This window comes from Takifugu rubripes, chromosome 9, assembly GCF_901000725.2.
Source record: "Takifugu rubripes chromosome 9, fTakRub1.2, whole genome shotgun sequence".
NCBI lineage: Eukaryota > Metazoa > Chordata > Actinopteri > Tetraodontiformes > Tetraodontidae > Takifugu > Takifugu rubripes.
Window position 1 is genome coordinate 6,382,412 of NC_042293.1, and position 14,719 is coordinate 6,397,130.

Sequence of the window (14,719 nt, forward strand, 5' to 3'; positions counted from 1 at the left end):
TTCCTTCCTCTTTCTTCCACTTTCTTCCTCATTCTATCTGATGGCTCAGGTCTCAACGAGCTTCATCACACCAGGAGCAGCTGCCTGGAGGTGTCAGAACCTCCATCAATCTCCAGGCAGGAGGCATCATCCATCATGAATGTCAGTCATCATTACTGATGAGGAGAAACATCTGAGATCATCAGTCCAGATGATCACTGGTGCATCGAGAAGCGTCTCCTGTGGAGCTTCACCTGTCCACACTTAACAGTCTCACAGTTCAGAGCCTTGAAGGCTCATAAAGGTTCTGTCTGGAGCTTCAGGGCTTCCTAAGGAAAGTTTGCATGGAAAGTTTCCGCTCATGTTGCTGGATTCTCCACAGAATAATCTTGCATCCTTCAGCTGAGGTTGGTCTCATCCTCTACGGAGCGCCACAAGGAACCGCAGTTCCTTCAGATCCACCCACAAACATCAGTGAGTGCTTTTATGGAAGAGATCCCATGTAATGGCGTCTCTTCATTGGCTGCCCGTTAAATTTAGAATAATTTTTAAAACCCTTCCTTTTGACCTACAAGGTCCTCAGAGGCCTAGCTCCATCCTACCAGGAGGAGCTAGTGACACCTTACCAGCCCAATAGACCGCTCCTCTCTCAGAATCCTGGTCTACTTGTGGTTCCCAGAGTTTCTAGGAGTAGAATGGGGGGCCGAGCATTTAGCTACTAGGCCCCCCTGCTATGGAACCAGCTCCCTGTCCAGGTACGGGAGGCTGACTCCATCTCTACTTTTAAGATTAGACTTAAAACCTACCTCTTTGAAAAAACTTATTGTTACTAATTCTGTAGTTCTAGTTACTATCATAGACAGACAAATTATCATACTTAGGGGGTCGTCTAATCATTAGGTTAACATCTTAGCTATGCCGCTATAGGCCAAGGCTGCCGGGGTCCAGAAACATGATCACCTGACAGGCCTCTGTCACCCCACTGGGTCATGGTTTGTTCTCCTCTCCTCTCCTCTCCTCTCCTCTCCTCTCCTCTCCTCTCCTCTCCTCTCCTCTCCTCTCCTCTCCTCTCCTCTCCTCTCCTCTCCTCTCCTCTCCTCTCCTCTCCTCTCCTCTCCTCCTCCTCAGCAGACAAGTTATGCTGATTCTTGTGTCGTTTTTCTGCTTCTCCCCCCCCATTCTCTATTCATTTACAGGTATCGCCGCCTTCGGAGCTGCATGATGACCTCCGGCCCCGCTGACCCGTTGTATAAATAGTGTATTTTTGTATGTGTTTCTGTGCCCGTCCTCTCCTCTCCTCTCCTCTCCTCTCCTCTCCTCTCCTCTCCTCTCCTCTCCTCTCCTCTCCTCTCCTCTCCTCTCCTCTCCTCTCCCTCTACCTCTCCCTCTACCTCTCCCTCTCCCTCTCCTCTCCTCTCCTCTCCTCTCCTCTCCTCTCCTCTCCTCTCCTCTCTCTCCACACACCCCCCCCATCAGCAGGAGGGTCCCCCTACATGAGCCTGCTCCTGCTCAAGGTTTCTTCCTGTTAAAGGGGAGTTTTTCCGTGCCACTGTTGCTTGTCTGGGGTTAGGCCCTGGGATTCTGGAAAGCGTCTTGAAACAATTTTGATTGTAAAAGACGCTATATAAATAAAGATTGATTTAAAGATTGATTTGATTTTATCATCCTCAGTTACCAACTGAAGCTGCTGACCTCTGCTCATCTCTGTGAACCAAGTACACCAAGGAGTGACCTAAGAAAGAGAGGAATAAGCAGAAAAAGCCTATAAGGAAGTTTAAAAAAGGTTCCTGTGAAAACTCCCACTCAAAAAGTCAGCATATTCTAGGACAGGGGTGCTCATTACGCCGATCGCGATCTACTGGTCGATCACAGCGTGGCATTAAAAAATATCATCCTATCATTCATCCCATCACTTGATTGATATACAGGGCAGCCAGTTAGATGACAACTGAATTTGACATTAAGGTGAATAATCAAGAACAAACAACAGCGCTAAATGCGGCAGAACTTACGATGTCAGCCTATCATCAATCCCGTTACTTGATTGACATACAGGGCAACCAGTCAGAAGTGTAAGCTATTCAGCGAATTACCTCTCATTTTAAGCCATCGCTAAAGCTTATGGTCATCAATATGAATGAGGGAGCGGGACCAAGTAAGAAGACAAAAACATATCACTTTCATACGGAATGGGAGGTGGACTTTTTTTCACGATGTCATTTTCGAAGTGCGTTGAAGATTATTAAGTACATGAAGATTATTAAGTCCAAATACCGTTCCACCATGACTGATGAACATTTGGAAGTGTGCTTGAGGCTGGCTGTCAGCAACTACTGTCTGGACTATGCATACCTGGCTGATTGAATTCCGTGCAAGTCATCAAAGTAAACTCAGGCAATTACAAAATGATGTTAATAGTTAATTATTATGTGTGTTTTACAATATTGGCTCATTCGGTTACGCAAGGTACACCAACATACATTGTACATACTAAGAATCCTCAATACATTTGAAAATAATGAGATGTTTTGCATTTTTGTGGTTGGTAGATCATTTTGACTTCTTACATTACATTTTGTAAGTAGCTCGCGTGCTGAAAAAATGTGAGCACCCCTGAGCTAGGACGTAGATAATGCAGCATAGGAGGAGGGTTGTTTCTCCTAAATCTGTCCGCAAACACGGTACAGGTAAACAAACATGGTACAGGTAAACAAACACTATAGAGGTAAACAAATGTGGTATATGTAAACAAACACATTACATGTAAATAAACACAGTACATGTAAACACATATGGCAGAGGTAAATAAACATGACAGAGCTAAACTCAGCATTGACCAGCAGTCATTAGAGTTGCCTGTGTCCATTAGACTGCTGCTGTCTGTGGAGGAAGAGGAGGAGGCGATGAAGGGCGTTGGCTGGGAGGCGGAGCTCCAAGCTCTCATCTGTCCATCATCACTGGCGTTAACAGCGTTTTGCCAACTGGATATCAAATGTGTGCTGATATTTCTCTGGACAGGGAGTTCATTTCCTCGGTGGGCTAATTAGCTGCTGCTAGCTGCCTGATGTGATTGCTTTTTTTTACTTTCTGCTCTCAGAGCAGCAGGGCTGATTCGCCGTACCACGGTATCTCTTTCTGTGGTGGTGAAGCATCGGATCCTGAATAATTCACAGTTCCCCCTTTACTTCCATCCTTAGGAACTAAAACTGCACAATTCCTGACTGAAATCTGGAATTGACCTGAAATTTGAAAGTTTCATCGTTGTAGACCTCTTGTGATGAGACCGTAAATATGCATAAAACTAATGAAATTCTGGTCAAACACCAGGAGCTGCAATTTATCGGCGCCCTCTACATTTCCTGTTTTTTCCGGAGCACTGAAGGTGGCTGCATATTGACAGATGGTCTTCAAAGATCTGACGTGTTGCAGAACACGCTGCTCGCAGTGATTCCGTCTGATTAGCAGCTGAGCAGCATGTAAACAGGACGCATTATCACGTAAACGGATTTACTTCTCCTTTCAATATTTTCATGGGAATTGTCGGCTGGATTGATCTTATTTGGAAGGAAACACTTCCTGTTGAGCCGGCAGGAACCTCTGGATGCTGCAGCAGCCTGAAAGAATGTGTTTTCTTAATGTGTACTGACTTGTTGACTGATGCCACGTACAGGCCACGCCCACTTCCGAACTGACCCAGGACCAGCATGGATGGGCACAACGGTGAAAAAATCTGGAGGAAATTCAGCTGTGTCAAGAAGCCTCAGCATGAACCAACCTGATGGAGCTGATCTTCACGTGTACCCGGTGGAAACCTCCACCCTGGTGATGAGACCTCTGATCCATCGCCATGGCACTTCAGCATTCCACATTGTTAATTGTTCTCCTGTCCCTGAAAGAGCTTTGATGTCCTGTTGCTGTTCTGTGACAATGATGCAGCAACAAACGTCAGCAGAATCCAGAACTGAGAACATTAAATGCTCATTTTGTCAGGGGCAGCTCACATTTCCTGTCAGTCAGGTTTCATTTAATTCTAATTAGCACTTCTGTCGCTGCATTCAGTAACCTGGGTCACTGAGGTCGTGACCTCCACACCTGTCTTTCACCACAGATAAAGCATTACCATCAAATCAAGAAGAAAAATGTATCTATATAAAATATCTGAGGGAATAGTAGCTTCAATCACTGATTGTTTACATGCTTGTTTTGTGGCAGAGGTGGGCTTATGGATCGTCATTAGCCTGTCCAAGCTGTTTTTAAAAATAAGGTTTTTGTTTAGGGAATCTCCTGCTGCAAGTTTAATGTTGCAGTTTAAATGTATAATTGAACGAACGACAGTGTGATTTCAAATTATTGGCGGAGAAACAGTCTAAAAAAGTGTAAAACAGATATTTAAAATAAGATTGCTAGCTGGAAGTGCTAGTTTTAATGAGCTGTCAGATGAGAATTCTGTGTTTTGGAAAGTGTTTGGGCATTTAAATCATTTTAAACAACTGTTTTGGAGCATATCGAAAAATATGAACTTTTCTCCTTTAATCCAACATTCAATAAATAACTCCCACAAATTCAGAGAGACAGAATCAAAGGCTGTTGTTAAAGTCGGATCTGCCTGTCAGGATTAAACAGCCACACAACACCAGTCAAATGCGCTATTGCCTTATTGACTGAAAAGAAAAGCCAGTTTGATGCTTCGGGCAATGAAGAATCTGAGATTAAAAGATAAAGAAGGCAAATGGGGAGTTTTCTACCTGTTGCTGGAGGGGCTATTGCTGCTGCCTCATCAATACAGATGTTTTCTAAGTACAACAAGCTTCTAATGAGGTCCGGTTAATTAGCTGAGTGGTTCTTTATGATTCTCCACAGATATTATTGAATATTCCAGGATGAGTGTTTCATTAGTGTGTCATAAACAAAGCAGAGCTATGCTAAAATCCTGCTAACCCTCTTAACCTCCTAGAATAAACTCAGGAAGTCAAAGATTCTTACTTAGCATTACCAGATAGCCCATTTATTATTTTCTAGGAGATGTGCACATGGTCATTATAACTGACACAGGGTTTTATTTTAAAAATCAAACTGTTTTTGTCAGAAATGAACTTCCTGTGAGAAAATGAACTTGATGTGTAAGAGCTTCAAAATCATCAACATGTTGCTGTTAGCAAATCAGTTCCACTCTGGTGCAGACTAGGTTGACAAGGTTTTGTTCCTGTTTGTTGTCGTAAGTAAGAGCGTTGAAAGAGTTTCTGAAGTCAAAATGTCCAAGATTCTGGAAAAAGCTACAGGCAAAAACAGCAAGAATGCACATGGAGGAGGTGTGAAAGGTCGCAACTGTGGAGGGAGCTGCTGTCACACAAGAAAATTAAAATGAAGACAACAGGGTCGTCAACAAGGAAGAGAGCATAGGAGAAATGTAAATTTATTCTGATTCAACTTCTGTTATTCTCACAGCTTCTATTCCCAGGAGCATCTCTGCTGTTTCTGCTCTGTCCCCCACACACACATACGCGTGCACGTGCACACACAGTCTTTATAGTTGTGGTCAAGTCATGTGACACTCTGATGGCACTGACACAACCAGCCTGAAGTCAAATCTGAGAATAAACCAGGATGAAATTTCCAAAAGCTTTAATTTCATGATTCATTTCACGGGTTTAAGGAAAATCTGTTTTGTGTGTGTGTGTGTGTGTGTGCGCGCGTCCATGTGTGTGTATGTGTGTTGGGGGCATACAAAAACTGCTATTAAAATAAGATGAGCTGAAATGAAAACCTCAGCAGATGATGTTAGCTTCAGCTCTCATGGAAGAGCAGCTGGAGGACAGAGGTTCTGGTGGAAACAGACTCTCAAAGGTTCTCTGAAGTTCTCAGGGTCTGTGTTGTCTCTGTGATCAGCTCATTAGCCTTTCAGTCAGCATCATGGTGCTGTTCCAGCCTTTGAGGGTCAGATCAGGTGGAGGCTGATTTTCATGTCTCAAAAGGCTCTTCAGAGAGAGTCATCATGGAGTTTACTAGATCCCACACACACACACACACACACACACTCCCAAGGAGGCTGCGGGGGTGACAGATCACGCCTGACAAAGGCAGGAGAAGTGTGAAGCTGCAGGAGGAAGACGGAGAGATATTTCTGTTGGTAGTAAATAGACTCTGAGTCATTTCTCTTCCATAATTACCCTTTGGTCAGAGTCGCTGCATCTGGACCAGGAGGAAACATCTGAGGATCCACACAGATCTGACTGGGTTTCTCATTTGTTTGAGCTCTGATGGGACTGCTGGTGTCAAGGGCCTATTTCACCACTCTGTTCAGGTGCTGTTGAGGCTGTGTATGTCTAAAAAATGCAGTATCAGAAGGGAGGCAGGTGGTGAAGGATCCAGGATCAAAGACATGAGGTCTACAGTTCAAAGTAGCAACAGGGGCAGAAAGGAAGTCCAGGTTTAACTGTGGGGTTACGTTATGGTTTAATCCAGATCTTGAAGGTCTGGATGTTCACCAGGGTTCTGCTGGACTCTGATGATGACCTTACTCTGCGGGGCCAGAGATGAATAATTTAGCCACCCACCTCATTATTACTGCAGAATATTAATTCAAACACACTGGTCCAAGCATGCGCTGAGGGGATTCCCATTAAAGCTCAGCTTTCCTGCATTCCAGGAGGTTTGATGGTCCGACTGATCTCATGCAAATTTAAACTCTTTTATTTTATGTTACCTTTGATCTGGCTCATTTGAGCCATCAGAATCGGAATGTTCCATCTGCTCTGGGTCTGTTTGTTCCCACCGGTTCCACCTCTGACGGATGATAAGAGCTTGCAAAAGATAAGAATGGTTCGTGTTTTCCAGATACATTCCAGCCTCCTAGACTGTTTCCAGAACACAGGTGGATGTCCTCAGATGCTTCATACCTGTGTCATTGTTCAATAGGGGGGCTGAAGGGGATTTCCTGCTGCTGTTGCTCATTTCCTGTGAGGTGGGAACATTAACTTCCTGTAGCCATAGTCAAGCGGGCAGTGAAAGCAGCGCAGGAGCGCAAAGAGTCTAGGAACCTGTCGGGTTCCTCCGGACGCTCCTGCAGCTCCTCCAGTGTGTGTTTATGTTTCTGCCGGCAGCGCTGCTCATCTGCTTTAATGAACAAACACAGATAAGCAGGTAACACCTGCCATCGGAAAAAAGCTGCTATCAGCTGCCTGCTAGTCTGGCCCCCACCTCCCAGCGTAACAGCGATAAGGGGAATTACTGAAGTCACGTAATAAAACAGGGCTGAGAGGATGGACAGTGAAGCTATTGCCTGAAGCTAAAGTTTGAGGATAAAGTTTGACTTTCAGCTAAAAAACAAGCAGCTAAATGGAATAGCTAAACTGACTATATTTTGAATGAAAACCACAATTTTAATGTTTGAGCTTCTGCTAACTGCTATGAATGGAGGACAGGAAAAACTGGATAAGGACTGGAAAAACAACCCTGACTCTCCATGTTAGCAGGTGAAAAGCTAGTTCTTGTCAAGTTAACAGCTGCTGAAGGCCACCATCTGAAAATCAGAACATGACAACAGCCCATAATTCAGCTGATGGATGTTTGTGGTCAGAGCCTACTTCACGCTACCAAACCTGCTGGTTTGGAGCGTGCTTGCATGTCCCTCGACTGTCCTCAATCTGACTGATTCACATCTGACACAGCTGGACTCTGCAGACATCTCTTGGTTTATTTCCAGGTTCACACACATCAATTGAAGCTTCTCTGTGCTCATCTGAGCTTTTAGGTATGAACTATTTGAGTCTTATGGGAGCTCTGAAACGACCTCTCCTGTAGTTGCTCCTGCGTCTCCAGAGGTGTCGTCTCTGTTTACATTTTGGTTTGTGGGTTTGTTTGAGTAGTAAAAGCAGAAGGTGTGGTCAGATGTCTGCGACCTTATGGACGCCCCATCAGCCCTTGTATCTCCGCACATATTTTCATTTTATTATGACACTAACGAAGACCAATATTTAGAGAAGGCACACTTAAGACCTCCTAACAGAGATTGTACACAGAAAACACAGCCGGACAGCAATGAAACACACACCCAACACACATCCAACACACATCAAACAAACACCACTAGATACTCTAGATAAACGCAATTGCATCCACACACTCACAACCCAAGACTCAAAGTACTGGTTAGGCCACTAGCCCGCCGCGGTGCTACCTAGTGTCCCAGCGGAACTTCCATCTTAATTGAGAAGCTCTTCTTAGACATTCACATTCAGACAAACAGGAAGTTCTTGATTGATAATGGAATTTGTTTGAAAAATCAGCCTGTTGAGACAAATCAGAGACAAGCAGACACTAATTAGCATTTGTGCCGGTAGAGGAACGTGCTTCTGTCACCGCTGACACGCTAGTGATAAGCTGATACCACATGATCCAGCGAGAGATTAGTGAAAACAAATGTGAGCTTAAACAGGTTGTAGCAGAAAAATCTTTAAATGAGCTAAGCTGAAGATTAAATGAAGAAGGTATTTCCCATGGTTACCAAATCTGAGGTGGAATGTGAACATGTTAATCAGACTTCACAGTCAGGTGAATCACCTCTGTAGGTGGTTTGGAAGTGAGCAGAACCTGCAGAGACGCTGAGGGACGACTTCAGGAGCTTTTATTGAAGTTCTGCTCTAGCTGTCAACGCCGTGATCACACTTATCTCTGCATCGCCCATAATAACAGGAGAGAGGCTCCTGGCTCCTTTATCTGCACCACACTAATTATGCAGGTGACGTGGTGATAACGTCATCCTGAATGGTTTCCAGGAGAGGCAGATGATGCTGTGGTGTTGGAGCAATTAGCAGCTCCTCAGCTAGCTTGTTTATCTTTTTTTGTACTAGTTCCTCCGTATGTGTCAGAACTTTGGTTTCATCGATGCCCTGATGGAGACAATGATAAGTGAGGAGCAACACTGTTGCCTCCTGACACGGAACTAACTAAACCAGGCAGTGGTGACGCTTGCAGTCAGCCACTCTCATCGTCCTTCTGAAGACAGGCAGCAAGGCTAATTACTTTCACCCAGCTCGGTCATCAGGTTGCCAGGGAAATGAGGGTTGAGCGGCTGTTTCGTGTTTCCTTCCCCAATTTCTATTTTGTTGACCAGTTTCTGCAAAGCTAAAGCTCATACAAAACTCTGAGGAGGAGCTTTAAAACCCTGGAAGACTAATTCATCTGAAAGCCTGATGTCCCCCAGTGGGGGTCTGAGGCATGAGTGTGAGGAAGGGATAGAAGCATATCAACTCAAAAACAGAAAGAGAAAAAGGTGTGGAAACGCTGGTGGACCGCAATCAACCGGAGCTGATTTTGACCTCACAGCTTACCCTGCTAACAAAACACAAGCGGTGCGGCAGGCAGGAAGTTCCTTTACACGAGGAACAGTGCGGCTGGAAAAAATCAGGTCATTCAAAAATCCCTGACAGAGTGGGGATTCTGTGGAGCAGCTCAGGTACTGAAGTGGACGTGAAGGCCATACGGCAATGCTGCATCAGCAGAGCTGCAGATCATAGAGATAAACAAACAGTGAAGTGCAGCTCGTCTGGAGTTTATCTCCAAATACACAAAATGCAGATGACAACAAGACTGATGGGAGACGCTGGGGTGAACAGATCTAGAGGGAACCTCGCCCAAATCTGCCTGGACAGCCGTTAATACACATGATGGGATGGTAAACAATAAAAACAGCATTTTTAAATTTTTTAAGTTAAAGTGATGTTACGAACAACTTCATGTAGGTCTGTGCTGATGGGACTCACAGAGAACTGAGCTGAAGCTCCACGATGGCACCAGATCTAAAGAAAGAACAGAACAAGAGTGACTGGTGGACAGAAAACAAATGTAAGGAGACAAATATAGGCATCGATCAGAGGCAGCGCGGCAGTTTGGAACTCAACAGTTTGTTCTGCCCAATGGCCTTGCTAATGGGAGTCAGGGCATTGACCGAGAGATTAGCATCACAGGCTGCAGCGTCGCCATAATTACAGCAGGAGAGCCGAGAGGAAGGAGAGCCCGAACAATCGTCTGGTGCCTTTAATCCATCAGAGACAATTACAGACTCTTCAAAGAGAGCTTAGCCGAAATGCTGCGGTTCAATGACACTAAATTACCGACGTTTAACTTTCACATGTTTTTGACTCATTGGTAAAATGGAATCATTTTGACGATTCAAATCATTAATAATACGAATAATAAAGATTGGACATGCGGTTGAAGAGACCTGGGCATCAAATGTCAGTAGCGCGGCATCATGGGAGAATATGTTTGAAGTGGCTGGTCTACATCAGCGTCCTCGCAGTCGTCTCCACAGGCGCCTGAAAAAATCAACGCTGAGCCCTTATCTCAACTCCAGGGGAGGAGGAAGGACACAACAGTGCCGCTAACCATCAGAGTACAGCGCAAACTGCAGGCTTCATGGAATGTCAGATAATTTTCTGAATTATGAACTTCTAAAATGCAGAAAAGACAGAAATGTTCCTGAGGAGGCTGAGCTTAAAAGGGCCAGAAACTAGAATCACATAGAGATGTGCTCAGAGAAAACGATAAACTTCTTTTTAGCACCTTGTCTGACACACAATGAGAATATTTGCTACAAATCGTCAAACATCAGCTATATCATCCACAAACTGGCAGCTTCCATCCACATAAATCCTGCCCCCTACTGGTTTGGGGGGTCACGCCAATTGAGTTTGGTTGAAAGTCCTGCAGCTTTTCCAGTGAGAGAAGTTCAAAGGTTCAAAAGATTTTATTTTGGCTGCTAGCATCAAAGACAAACCAATTATGAACCAACAAAGGACCAAATAAGAACCAAAAAAAGACCCCAGGACTAGACATCATTTGATGTGAATCTAATTAAGATGTTTGGATTGATCTACAGGTTTCATGAAGATGAGAAATTGGAACAACTTTTCTTTTCTGATGGGTGCAGGTGGGACCAGAACATCTAGAAACTGATCCCAGCTCAGAGAAAACAGTAGCTGTCAAGAAACCATGATGGAATTAAGAAGAAGAGATGGAAGATCCACACATGTAAATAATGAGGGTGGAGCCACTCAGCAGAGGCGAGGAAATGACCAACAAAGACAGGAAGTGTCAACAAAACAGGAAGTGTCAACAAAGACAGGAAGTGTCAACAAACAATAGAACACAGAGAAGTAAAAATGAACAACAGCAAAATGACAAATACAAACGAGGAAAGTTTTCCCGAATGTGATAGAATGTCGGAATTTTAGAACTTTAGATCGGGTTTGGGTGTTTGCTCTTCTGATGCCTCATGCAATGCAATTCTAATTTGCTGCAGATCAGAGAAGAAAATCAGACTTTAATCTTCAATTGATCCAAATTTTCTCTGAAGATGGAGGAAATTAATGAAAACAAACGTCTTCATTTAAATGAACGACTTATTAAAACCTAGAGCTGCTTCATATATTGATGTTTCTGAGCTCAGATTTTTTTAAAAAACAACGTCCTTTCAAGAACAGAAAACAGAAGCTGCTGAGAACTATCTGGATGCTCCGATTAGTGCTAACAAGTCTGTGCAACATCCCTGTCTAAACCACTAGGGGTGCTAATGTTGGCTAGCTTCAGGATTTTTGCCTTTTTTCAGGTTTTTAATTGATTCAAGTCATTAAAACCATGCCACAAAGACTTAAGCTGATAATTACTTTAAATACTCAAACACAACAGGAAATGCCAACAAGAGAAGAGAATATCGTGATACGTCTCATCGGCTCTTTCTCACAATATCAACACTTCCTGTCACATTTGAATCTGAAGTAATCAAATCATATCAATAATCAAACGAGCAGCAGGAGTAATCTAATAATCAAAGATCGCTGATCGAATGATTGAATCCTGTTGCATGCTGGGTATTTAAAGGTCTAGTAGTCTCATCAAGCAGGAGGCTAATTATTTCTGCCTAATCAGTTATTGAGTGACAGGTTTTTAGCCCCCTGAAGATTTTCATAAACCAGAGAGAAGAAGAAAAAAGAAGATTAGAAGAACTAAAGAAGAGAAAAATACAAGATGTAAACCCCCTCAGCTGTTTGGTTCCAGAGACTCTTTTCTGATGTTTGATTGGAACAAAACCAGAACAGGGACACATATGACCCAGCTCTGACAGGAAGCCCCCACCAAGATGACAGTGGCCACCTTTAGTACATGAGATCCAGTTAAACAAGCAGCCAGTGGGAAATATCAGGCTTATACGGTATACTGTAGGCTTAAATAAGACCAGTCAGACCAAAGCTGTGTCGGGGAAGGAAGGTTTTTAGATCCATAAAAGGTTCTTCAAAGAGGCAAACTTTGGATTTCTGTCCAACTAAATAAGGATTATAATGGTTAATAATGATTCACTACTAAAATGAGGACATTTTGTCTGGTCCTCACATCTTCAAAAGTGTGTTTGAGGTTTCTGGTCAGGTGTCAGAGGTCAGGGTTCAGAAGCTTGGGGAATAGGTCTCACAGAGACAGATGTGTGTGTTTCTGCCAAATCTGACAATTTTGGCAGCAAAATCAACAACCAGAAGAAAGAAAAATCTTCCTGAAGCATCAGAATAGTTTGTTCAGTTGTTTCACTGCCAGCGGCCAATGATAGAATCCAGGTCATCAAGAATAACAAGAGCTTCAGCAGCAGATCTGATCGGATCAGGACTTCACTGTAGTTATTTATTTACAGAATTTGTGCTGTTCTCCGGCTGATTCTCCATTACAACATCAAAGCTGCTGCACATGAATGAAAGATTTTAGCCTCTCAGCTCAACTTTGATCAAATATTTGCCAACACAGTTCCCACGGTGACATTTATAGTCTCCGTCTGAAGGTTAGAAAAGCACTTTCAGCCTCAAACCCTCAACCATTGTCGCTCCTTGCTGCTGTTTGTTCCTGCTTCAGTGCACCTTTACCATCACAACTTCTCTAAAATTCTTTGGAAAAACATCTGATTTACAGAAAATGAAAACAAAAAGGAACAAAAATCTCTTATAGCTCCGCATTAAGTGCAAATAATGCCAATAAACATAAATGTTGCATCTCACAATAACCTCAAAACCCCAAATTTCTACATCAGGGGTTTGAAACATACACATAAGTGTAACAGTTTTTCAAAGGGTTCATTTTAAGATGAAAAACTAAAGGAAATAATGCTTGGATGAATTTACATATGTTGGATCTGGCTGTTATGTCCTTGTTTCTCCACAGAGCTGAAACATTCCCTCCAGCTCATTATCTGTAAAGCTAATTCACCATAACGATGCAAAAGTCGCTCTGACACATATTTTCAGAGCAGCTTGTTAAATATTGATCAGATCTTCTGGACAGCTGGAACGATAAAATAACTTTATTATAAAATGGGGAGTTAGCTGCTTGATTAGCTTCTGAGCCAACACAAAGATTAACTGTAGCTTTAGCGGAGAGCTGCCCAGAGCCGCTAGCACATATGTAACCTTCAGCTAACAGCTGTATTCACTGAGCTGGAGGAGAACCTGACCCTCATCTAGTCTCCTGACACCAACCAACCATTAGGGACCAGCTAGGCCCCACATGAAGGATAGATCGCCGTGTCAACAGTCACACACACCGTCCTTCAAGTGGACAACAGAGGAAGGCCGACCTTTCCTGGTGGCATCATCCAGCTGTTCCCCACAAACGTCTACTCATCACCCAATGCTCCAAACATGTGATTCAAGCCCTCTGATGAGGACCACGGGACCATAGTCAGATTCATGTATTTGCAGTTAAACTGGACATTTGTCCCATCAGTTGGCCTAAAAATGAATACATCTTCTACCTGTTTAGCTTTAAAAATATAATCAAACTGGTGCAGACGTCAGAATCATGGTTAAACCACAGAATGAGCTGCTCTTAGACAAACGCAGGTTTATGTCCTGTCCATGGCGACGATGGTGGGAACAGGAGGATGTCCCGGTTCTTCTGAGGTTTTCTCCCTGGTTCAATGCCAAGAAGGAACCCATACATGGATGGGTGGATGGATGGATGGATGGATGGATGGATGGATGGATGGATGGATGGATGGATGGATGAAAATGGCCTGTATTCAGGGCACATCAGTCAGGCATGTCTCTGTTGTCTTATTTCTTGTTGGCTTCCTGAGAGTGGGTCGGAGCCACAGTAGTTACAAACGCGTGACTGAGTGGTTGGTTTCCACCATTTAGGAGAATTGAAACATCAGCTCAGATTAAATGAAGGTTTATGTCTTTAATCTGAAGACATCACCAGCGTCTCCTCGAGCGAGGGAGCGTGAACATGTCTGCTGCTCTTATGTCTCTGACAGATTCCCACTGTGAGACGTATTTTCAGATCAAACATCTCAGCTAATTCTGTGAAAAATCATCTGCAAAAGTTTTGGAAATTATTTTAGTTGAATCTGCAGTACTCTTGTTTTTCTCATCCTCAAACAAATGAGAGAATAAAGAGATGAAAGGAAGGACGAGGAGCTCAGGCGGGACAGGACCAGGATCTCAACCCCTCAGATCTCCATCTATTATCTGCTCTGGTGAGACGTTGGTTAAGCAGGTCTAATCAGTGTCAGACTGAGGAAGTTTTCAAAATTTGAAATAAAACTTTTTCCATTATGTGAAAGTGACATCAACAAAATGCCATAAAACAGGAGGAAACCCATGGGTCCTCCAGAAGTAGAGACACACCTGGATGTCCTCCCAGAGCTGGAGCAGAGATCCAGACAGCTCCTAGACAGTCTGGTCTCTGGTGTGATGTATGG